The following is a 10,737-nucleotide window of genomic DNA, read 5'->3' on the forward strand; positions in this document are numbered from 1 at the left end:
TGTTTGGGAGGTCACCTGCAGAAAGCTCTCATTGATCTGCACCAAAGAATATATATTACATGATGTGTTTGAGTGTGTGTGTGTGTGTGTGTGTGTGTGTGTGTGTGTGTGTGTGTGTGTGTGTGTGTGTGTGTGTGTGTGTTCATCTGCGTGAGTTCTGATGATTGTTTGTACATGTTGTGGTGTGTGTGTGTGTGTGTGTGTGTGTGTATGTGTGTGTGTGTGTGTGTGTGTGTGTGAGTGTGTGTGTGTTCATCTGCGTGAGTTCTGATGATTGTTTGTACTTGTTGTGGTGTGTGTGTGTGTGTGTGTGTGTGTGTGTGTGTGTGTGTGTGTGTGTGTGTGTGTGTGTGTGTGTGTGTTTGTGTTCATCTGCGTGAGTTCTGATGATTGTTTGTACATGTTGTGGTGTGTGTGTGTGTGTCTCAGATAAAAAAACAACTTCATCCACTGGAACAACATCTGTAAAAATGTCATCATGAATGCACAGTGTTTCTCTCATTTGATACGGTGTTGAATTCTTTGGAGGTAAATAAAAAGAAAGGAACAATGACTTGAAAGTTTGGTTTTATTATAAACTGACAGGGTGACAGACGAAGCGCTGGATTCTTCTTTTCACTGAACGTCATGCACAGTCTGTCCCGGGGAGCACACAGGGCAGCTTGTGCATTTCCTTCATGAACTCAAGCTGCCTGCTGGAGAGGTTCCCACCTCGGGGATGTCTTCGGTGTCGTCTCCTCTGAGTTTCACGCTGAGAGAGTGAAGGTGTATCCGCCTCTTCACACCACAGCGCTGCACATGTCGCTGTGATCACACTCTGCTAGGCTGCTGCTGATTCGTCAATGTTGAATACAGCCCTAAACAGTGTCCCTGTACGAGATGGCAGAGCCGGCCCTAACCATTTTGGAGCCCTAGGTGAGATTTCAGCTGGTGCCCCTTGTGTTGCAGTCAGCTCAGCTGCTAATCACAATATTGATAAACTTCAAGAAAAGTGGTATAAAGCTTTATATTTTAAACATTTTCAAAAAGAAGTCTGAACAAACAATAATACAACATTATATCCAATAATACCAATAACAATAATAATTATCCTATAATAAATAAACATGTACTTAAGTTCAGCAGTACCCAACATGATGTATCCTCACTGGGCTTCACACATTAGATACATCACTGAAGGGGTTCAAAATGAGACTAATTCTACTGTTCTAAATTTGGAAGACTGGAGCCCGCTCTCTCCACCTTACCTTCTGTAATAAAATGGAATTTCAATACAGGGAATGGAAGATCATTTTATGGTCAGAAAAACTCTGAAAACATGGAATCAAGTGCGTAGACATTTTGGGATCATGGACAAGTATTCTGTTTTACCACCTGTTTTCTGTAACCCTGATGTTGCTCAGTCCTGTTCAGGTTTGGGTTTTAAAACATGGAGGGATGCTGATGTATCTAAAATACAAGATCTCTTTTCAGGTGGGAATCTGAAATATTTTTCTCAACTTAGGACTGATTTTAACCTACAGTTTAGGAGTTATATCCAATCTGTTCCCATATATAAGAGCTGTTTGAATATGAATCAACTTGAAATGAAATGAATCAAGGCCTCATCTTTAAAGAAGAATATCCTGAGCTATATCTATACTCACATGTTTGTTAGAACTCCCACTATCAACAGTAAAACAAGTTGGAGAGAAGAGTTTAGGTCCCACGTCGATGATGTAATGAGGGGAAATATTTTGTTGAATGCAAAGAAAACTCCATGTTCTAATAAATCCTATGAAGCCCAATCTAAAATGATTCACAGACTGCATGTTACCCCAGCTATTCAGAGCAGATATGCTTCTATGTGCTCGTCATTTTGATCTACATATAAAACTAGCTGTGGTACTTACAGTCACCTTATGTGGCCGTGCCCTAAAGTTCTACATCAATCTGTCCAAAGTGAGATTAAGAGATTATTTGAGATTGATGTTCCTTTAAACATTGTTTTGTTCTGGGATTAGATTCCACTTAAGAATGAAGGTATACATTCTTAGAATCGCTCTTCATGCAGCACGGCTTACTGTTCTCCACAAGTGGTTGGATGAAGAGTGTCCTGACATTACACTGTGGTGTGAAAACTCAGGTCTATTTCACCACTAGCGAGATTGAGAGAGGGACCTTAGTAGTGGTCACGACCATATATGGAGGCAGAGGCAGGAGATGGAGCACACCACACAGTGAGCATTTCTTTACTGTGAACTTTGACACCAACAATAAAAACACCATGTAGACAGCAACATGTACCGGACAGGCTAACCCCTCTCAGAGACAAAGAGCTCACTTAAATAACCCTCTCAAATAATAATAATAATAATAATACATTTTATTTAAAGGCGCCTTTCTCGGCACTCAAGGACACCGCACAGATTTATATATATATATATTTACATACACAAATTTACATTAAAGGAAACAAAATCAAAGTCAAAATGAAAACAATATAAACTAACAAAGTGGTAAGAAATACATAGAAACAATAAAAAATGACAGTGCAATTGGAGTCAGACGGAGTAGGAGGTTTTGAACAGATATGTTTGGAATTGTGATTTGAAATGTGATTTGAAATGGGGGAAAGAATCTGTGTTTCTGAGTTGAGGTGGCAATGAGTTCCAGAGACGGGGAGCAGAGCGGCTGAATGCTCAGCTCCCCATAGGAAGAGGATCTGAGGGAGCGGGAGGGAGTGGGAACATGGAGGAGGTCGGACAGATATGGGGGGCGAGGTTGTGGATGGTCTTGAATGTTAACAGGAGGACTTTGAATTGAATGCTGAACTGAACAGGGAGCCAGTGGAGCTGTTGGAGGACAGGAGTGATGTGGTGGATAGAGGGGGTTCGGGTAAGGGCAGCTGAATTCTGGACCAGTTGGAGTTTATGGAGGGATTTGTGAGGGAGGCCGAAGAGGAGAGAGTTGCAGTAGTCCAGACGGGAAGTGACAAGGCTGTCAATCGGGTGCTACCATGTGCAGGGATGCTCTAATTATGAACCCCTGTCTATCAACCCCAGACCCTAAATCAAATAGAAACCTACCCTCACTCATACCTACCACTTAGTTCAGTTTACTCATTCTTACCCTCAGAACACATTTACAGGGAATATAACTTCCAACTCCTCAGGCATTAACCACCCCTATACCTCTCTATCTGATGGAACCCTCCCAGCACGATGAAGAGGATGTTAGTTTGCCTAGGGACTCTTTTGCTCGTGCACCCTGGGAGTGGAGACATAGGGTGCATCTCAAAAATCTAAACTGCTGTCTCCTCGCTCCTCGGCCGAACCGGAAGTAGTTACTGATGCGTCATTTTAACTTGCGTCCCAAAGCTCTTAACGCTGCTGGAGGAGAGAGGAGCGAGGAGTGAGGAGACTGATCAGAGGAGGGATAATCTAGGAAAAACAAGAGCAGACTTTGTGGAAGTCTTTTCTCTGACAGACACGCCCCCTTATCGAATACCTCTCACTGATTGGACGCTGCAGCGGCTCGTCGGTTTCTAAACAGTCTGTATTTGATGAGCTGAGATTAAAAAGTGTTCGATGTGAGTTGGAATGTTTAACTGGAATTTTGTCAGAAGAAGTATAGGGTGAACTTAAAGAAGAAGTATAGGGTGAACTTAAAGAAGAACTATAGGGTGAACTTAAAGAAGAACTATAGGGTGAACTTGAAGAACTATAGGGTGAACTTAAAGAAGAAGTAGAGGGTGAACTTTAAAGAAGTATAGGGTGAACTTAAAGAAGAAGTATAGGGTGAACTTAAAGGAGAAGTATAGGGTGAACTTAAAGGAGAAGTATAGGGTGAACTTAAAGGAGAAGTATAGGGTGAACTTAAAGGAGAAGTATAGGGTGAACTTAAAGGAGAAGTATAGGGTGAACTTAAAGAAGAAGTATAGGGTGAACTTAAAGAAGAAGTATAGGGTGAACTTAAAGAAGAAGTATAGGGTGAACCTTAAAGAAGAAGTATCAGGTGAACGTAAAGAAGAAGTATAGGGTGAACTTAAAGGGGCTATGAGGACTTTCCGTCGGTCGCTGTTTGCAGTGACACCTTTGGACTGAATCGGTAGTGTTTTCCGGGATAAAGACTCAATTTCCCATGAGCACCCTCGCCCACTGTCGCAAAGACGTGCCTCTTACCAAGGCGTGCATTTGTTTTGGGAGCAAAAGATGGAGAACGGATCGTCTTTTTAACTCTACTTTTCTTCGTGCAAGACAACTTTCTGCAGGATGCAAAGCGACGAGGTAAAGTATTAATCTGTATTTACGTAGAGTTACTGTCTGAAAAGTGACAACAAGTAAACTTTGTAAACTCCGTAGTTTAGTTTATAAAGTGTGAGCAGACTATCTGTGTAGCTCCTCACAGCCCGGTGCCCTGAGACGAGTCTGAATAATGTAAATATACATGTTTTAACTCTTTAGTCCTCTTAGAGCAGTAAATCATTCACACACCGGTATAAACATTATATCCCGTCCACAGTCATCTTACTCTGACCCTGTTCAGCCCTGGTTTAGCTGCTGTCTGTAACGATGCTTGACAGAAGAAGCTTTAGCTCATAGCTCATAGCATAGCATTATAATACCTTATTCGTATGTATATGTTATTATCTATGTCGTAACCTTATCATCACAGTAATATATTCAAAGTATTTCGTTCATATGATTATATAGTTACATAGCAGGGCCAAAGTAAATAACTAAAGTAAGTTTGAAATAATAACCATTGCTTCTGTGAGAGTATCTTCATAGACCTCCTTTATGTACTGTGCAGCCACAGAAATTCAAACAACAACGAAACATTACATCCTGGCATAATTTTGATGGAGCAGCGGAGCTGAATGGTGATATTTGGGCCCAAAGTCGGTCCCTCATGCAGGCGCTGCTCCTCTCCAGAGGGTCATTCAGGTCACCATAGAGCTGGGGGACCAGGTTCATCAGGTGGCAGCTCTGGTTCCTCCAAGAAGTCGCCATAAGTGAGGCACACGTTATGTAGAAATGCACATGAAAGGGCAACATCGGAGCAGAACTTTGGCTGAACCTCTAGTGCCTTGAATAAAGTCATCATCACCCCAAAAGTCCGCTCAATCACAGACCGGGCCTTTGCATGTTTCCCATTGAAGCGTTGCTTCATTCTTGGATCTCTGTCTCCGCACACCGTCACCTGTTTCCTTTTCTAGTCTTTGTGAACCCGTTGCGTCTCGTCCTCTCAGTTTGCACCGTCTCTCGATATGCACCCAGCGTCCTGTTTCGTTCCCGCGTTGGGACTACTGAAAGCTCCTCTTGTATTGTTCTCCTTGTCCTGAAGCCTCTGCCACACCTGCTACTGATTACCTAATTAAAGGTGGAGGTGTGACTCACCAGGGCCAAGTTCAGTGTCTTCTTGACACAGTCAACTGATTAAAACATCTAAAACATAATAAAATCAGATAAGAGAAAACATTACACTAATGCATAAAAACATACAATCCATTAAAGTATTAAAACTAAAACATACATGCAAATACAAATGTAAGTACAAACACACAAAGAATCCTCATTTCTGACCCTGTCTTTTTTTTTCACTTGTGGATGTTTTCTGTGGGGGCATTATGGGTTTTCTTTGTTGTGGGGTTCTGGTGTTGTATAACTTTTATTGAAGAATAAAAATATTAAAATCAATATGCTCCTCTCCTCCACTGCGGTGGATAGTTTGTCTAACTTGAGGCTATAATGTTCACAATCAAACTTGAACCAGCTAAAGGGTTTTTAAATCCCTTAACAGTACCTCAGTCTGTCACTGCGTCTTTGTCCGCTCCAGTCTTTTTCAAATTGTACGCGAGAAAAAACTGCGTGTTAAAGGGCAGACGTGCGCTCCTTGTTGACAATAAATCCTGCCTTTGATAATATCCTCTCTGATGGTGTGGAGGTGGATGGGATGCTGTGGATCGTTTCGGCTCCGGACAGCTGTGGGTATCCATCCTCGTTGTTTTGGCCTCTACAGTTTTTGTGTGGTCCGGTAATCCTTGGACTCTCAGCCTCTTCATGAAGCTGCTCCTCATCTTCAGGATCTTCTTTTAGGATCATCTGAAGTTTTTTGCCTGACATTTTAGAGCCACTACAGTAGTTTTAGGTTTATATATGAACTTAAAGATTCAAAGGCCAGTTGAGGCCAGCTGCTCCACAGGCCCCCCAAAATGGGATGGCCCACCTTTAATTAGCCTACCTGGGGAGATTTCATTATCTCCTTAAGGAAGAACAATTAAAAGGCTATTTTCAGAATTACATTAAATATTTATAAGTCCATATCCATACGAAAATAGGCTAGCCTATATATATATCTATATATAAATAGATATATATATATATGAGACATGATTTTTACGGAAAATAGTAAAATGATGTAGAATTAGACGTTGAGCACCCCCCTAGTTTAAATGGACTGATCCGCGTTTCTTGTGCAGGTGCTACGCTATGAGATTGGCAGTATGAGGCTCTCTGAAGTCACTTTAAATTATATTAAATAAAAAATCTAAACCTTGATCAACTTTTTATCATTATCAAAAGAAAGAGCAGCTCAGTTACTGTCCCCTTGAGAAAACAATATACAATTTATTTCTGAAGCTGTTTAGTCTGAGGCTGTTTGGTCTGAAGCATTTTAGCCTGAGGCTGTTTGGTCTGAAGCATTTTAGCCTGAGGCTGTTTGGTCTGAAGCATTTTAGTCTGAGGCTGTTTGGTCTGAAGCATTTTAGTCTGAGGCTGTTTGGTCTGAAGCCGTTTAGTCTGAGGCTGTTTGGTCTGAAGCCTTTTAGTCTGAGGCTGTTTGGTCTGAAGCCTTTTAGTCTGAGGCTGTTTGGTTTGAAGCCTTTTAGTCTGAGGCTGTTTGGTCTGAAGCCTTTCAGTCTGAGGCTTTTTGGTCTGAAGCTTTTTAGTCTGAGGCTGTTTGGTCTGAAGCCTTTTAGTCTGAGTCTGTTTGGTCTGAAGCCTTTTAGTCTGAGGCTGTTTGGTCTGAAGCCTTTTAGTCTGAGGCTGTTTAGTCTAAAGCCTTTTAGTCTGAGGCTGTTTTGTCTGAAGTCTATTAGTCTGAGGCTGTTTAGTCTGAAGCCTTTTAGTCTGAGTCTGTTTGGTTTGAAGCCTTTTAGTCTAAGGCTGTTTGGTCTGAAGCTGTTTAGTCTGAGGCTGTTTGGTCTGAAGCCTTTTAGTCTAAGGCTGTTTGGTCTGAAGCTGTTTAGTCTGAGGCTGTTTGGTCTGAAGCCTTTTAGTCTGAGGCTGTTTAGTCTAAAGCCTTTTAGTCTGAGGCTGTTTTTTCTGAAGTCTATTAGTCTGAGGCTGTTTAGTCTGAAGCCTTTTAGTCTGAGGCTGTTTGGTTTGAAGCCTTTTAGTCTAAGGCTGTTTGGTCTGAAGCTGTTTAGTCTGAGGCTGTTTGGTCTGAAGCCTTTTAGTCTAAGGCTGTTTGGTCTGAAGCTGTTTAGTCTGAGGCTGTTTGGTCTGAAGCCTTTTAGTCTGAGGCTGTTTGCTTTGAGCCTTTTAGTCTGAGGCTGTTTGGTCTGAAGCCTTTTAGTCTGAGGCTGTTTGGTCTGAAGCTGTTTAGCCTGAGGCTGTTTGGTCTGAAGCCTTTTATTCTGAGGCTGTTTGGTCTGAAGCCGTTTAGTCTGAGGCTGTTTGGTCTGAAGTCTTTTAGTCTGAGGCTGTTTGGTTTGAAGCCTTTTAGTCTGAGGCTGTTTGGTCTGAAGCCTTTTAGTCTGAGGCTGTTTGGTCTGAAGACTTTTAGTCTGAGGCTGTTTGGTCTGAAGCATTTTAGCCTGAGGCTGTTTGGTCTGAAGCATTTTAGTCTGAGGCTGTTTGGTCTGAAGCCGTTTAGTCTGAGGCTGTTTGGTCTGAAGCCTTTTAGTCTGAGGCTGTTTGGTCTGAAGCCTTTTAGTCTGAGGCTGTTTGGTTTGAAGCCTTTTAGTCTGAGGCTGTTTGGTCTGAAGCCTTTCAGTCTGAGGCTGTTTGGTCTGAAGCCTTTTAGTCTGAGGCTGTTTGGTCTGAAGCCTTTTAGTCTGAGGCTGTTTAGTCTAAAGCCTTTTAGTCTGAGGCTGTTTTGTCTGAAGTCTATTAGTCTGAGGCTGTTTAGTCTGAAGCCTTTTAGTCTGAGTCTGTTTGGTTTGAAGCCTTTTAGTCTGAGGCTGTTTGGTCTGAAGCTGTTTAGTCTGAGGCTGTTTGGTCTGAAGCCTTTTAGTCTAAGGCTGTTTGGTCTGAAGCTGTTTAGTCTGAGGCTGTTTGGTCTGAAGCCTTTTAGTCTGAGGCTGTTTGCTTTGAGCCTTTTAGTCTGAGGCTGTTTGGTCTGAAGCCTTTTAGTCTGAGGCTGTTTGGTCTGAAGCCGTTTAGTCTGAGGCTGTTTGGTCTGAAGCCTTTTAGTCTGAGGCTGTTTGGTTTGAAGCCTTTTAGTCTGAGGCTGTTTGGTCTGAAGCCTTTTAGTCTGAGGCTGTTTGGTCTGAAGTCTATTAGTCTGAGGCTGTTTAGTCTGAAGCCTTTTAGTCTGAGGCTGTTTGGTCTGAAGTCTATTAGTCTGAGGCTGTTTAGTCTGAAGCCTTTTAGTCTGAGGCTGTTTGGTCTGAAGTCTATTAGTCTGAGGCTGTTTAGTCTGAAGCCTTTTAGTCTGAGGCTGTTTGGTCTGAAGCCTTTTAGTCTGAGGCTGTTTGGTCTGAAGCCTTTTAGTCTGAGGCTGTTTAGTCTGAAGCCTTTTAGTCTGAGGCTGTTTAGTCTAAAGCCTTTTAGTCTGAGGCTGTTTGGTTTGAAGCCTTTTAGTCTGAGGCTGTTTGGTTTAAAGGCTTTTAGTCTGAGGCTGTTTGGTCTGAAGCTGTTTAGCCTGAGGCTGTTTGGTCTGAAGCCTTTTAGCCTGAGGCTGTTTGGTCTGACTCTGTTTAGTCTGAGGCTGTTTGGTCTGACTCTGTTTAGTCTGAGGCTGTTTAGTCTGAAGCATTTTAGTCTGAGGCTGTTTGGTTTGAAGCCTTTTAGTCTGAGGCTGTTTGGTTTAAAGGCTTTTAGTCTGAGGCTGTTTGGTTTAAAGGCTTTTAGTCTGAGGCTGTTTGGTCTGAAGCCTTTTAGTCTGAGGCTGTTTGGTCTGAAGCCTTTTAGTCTGAGTCTGTTTAGTCTGAAGCCTTTTAGTCTGAGGCTGTTTGGTCTGAAGCCTTTTAGTCTGAGGCTGTTTAGTCTGAAGCCTTTTAGTCTGAGGCTGTTTGGTCTGAAGCCTTTTAGTCTGAGGCTGCTTGGTCTGAAGCCTTTTAGTCTGAGGCTGTTTGGTATGAAGCCTTTTAGTCTGAGGCTGTTTGGTCTGAAGCCTTTTAGTCTGAGGCTGTTTGGTCTGAAGCCTTTTAGTCTGAGGCTGTTTAGTCTGAATCCTTTTAGTCTGAGGCTGTTTAGTCTGAATCCTTTTAGTCTGAGGCTGTTTGGTCTGAAGCCTTGTAGTCTGAGGCTGCTTGGTCTGAAGCCGTTTGGTCTAAGGCTGTTTAGTGTGACTCTGTTTAGCCTGAGACTGTTTGGTCTGAAGCCTTTTAGCCTGAGGCTGTTTGGTCTGAAGCCTTTTAGCCTGAGGCTGTTTGGTCTGAAGCATTTTAGTCTGAGGCTGTTTGGTCTGAAGCCGTTTAGTCTGAGGCTGTTTGGTCTGAAGCCTTTTAGTCTGAGGCTGTTTGGTTTGAAGCCTTTTAGTCTGAGGCTGTTTGGTCTGAAGCCTTTCAGTCTGAGGCTGTTTGGTCTGAAGCCTTTTAGTCTGAGGCTGTTTGGTCTGAAGCCTTTTAGTCTGAGGCTGTTTAGTCTAAAGCCTTTTAGTCTGAGGCTGTTTGGTCTGAAGCCTTTTAGTCTGAGGCTGTTTGGTCTGAAGCCTTTTAGTCTGAGGCTGTTTGGTCTGAAGCCTTTTAGTCTGAGGCTGTTTAGTCTGAATCCTTTTAGTCTGAGGCTGTTTAGTCTGAATCCTTTTAGTCTGAGGCTGTTTGGTCTGAAGCCTTTTAGTCCGAGGCTGTTTGGTCTGAAGCCTTGTAGTCTGAGGCTGCTTGGTCTGAAGCCGTTTGGTCTAAGGCTGTTTAGTGTGACTCTGTTTAGCCTGAGACTGTTTGGTCTGAAGCCTTTTAGCCTGAGGCTGTTTAGTCTGAAGCCTTTTAGTCTGAGGCTGTTTGGTCTGAAGCCGTTTGGTCTGAGGCTGTTTAGTCTGAAGCCTTTTAGTCTGAGGCTGTTTGGTCTGAAGCCGTTTGGTCTGAGGCTGTTTAGTCTGAAGCCTTTTAGTCTGAGGCTGTTTGGTCTGAAGCCGTTTGGTCTGAGGCTGTTTAGTCTGAAGCCTTTTAGTCTGAGGCTGTTTGGTCTGAAGACTTTTAGTCTGAGGCTGTTTGGTCTGAAGCCGTTTGGTCTGAGGCTGTTTAGTCTGAAGCCTTTTAGTCTGAGGCTGTGTGGTCTGAAGCCGTTTGGTATGACTCTGTTTAGCCTGAGGTCGTGTAGTCTGAGGCCGTTTAGTCTGACGCAGTTTCATCTGAATTTTGACACATGATGAAGGTTTTTCGGAGAAATTACGGAGTTTTTTCGGAGACATGCTGCTTTTCATCTGAGGTCTGACACCTCACTCTGAGACCTGAAGACGTCCTAATATGTACACCGTAGTACGAGTGAAAACTCATCTTCTGCTTGATACCACATCCTGTTTTCGAGGCTATCTTTGCTTTTAATGCATCTCTTTCTCAGAAAAGACATTATCATATCTGAATCATTT

General features: G+C 42.8%; 1 protein-coding gene across 3 annotated transcripts in view; it reads right to left on the bottom strand.

Annotated features, from left to right (window-relative positions):
• LOC117812140 (myosin-6-like) overlaps positions 1-10,737 on the bottom strand; it is a 28,417-nt gene that overhangs the window by 2,273 nt on the left and 15,407 nt on the right. The window lies entirely within an intron of this gene.

The sequence above is a fragment of the Notolabrus celidotus genome, chromosome 4 (genome assembly GCF_009762535.1).
Source record: "Notolabrus celidotus isolate fNotCel1 chromosome 4, fNotCel1.pri, whole genome shotgun sequence".
NCBI classification, from domain to species: Eukaryota; Metazoa; Chordata; class Actinopteri; order Labriformes; family Labridae; genus Notolabrus; species Notolabrus celidotus.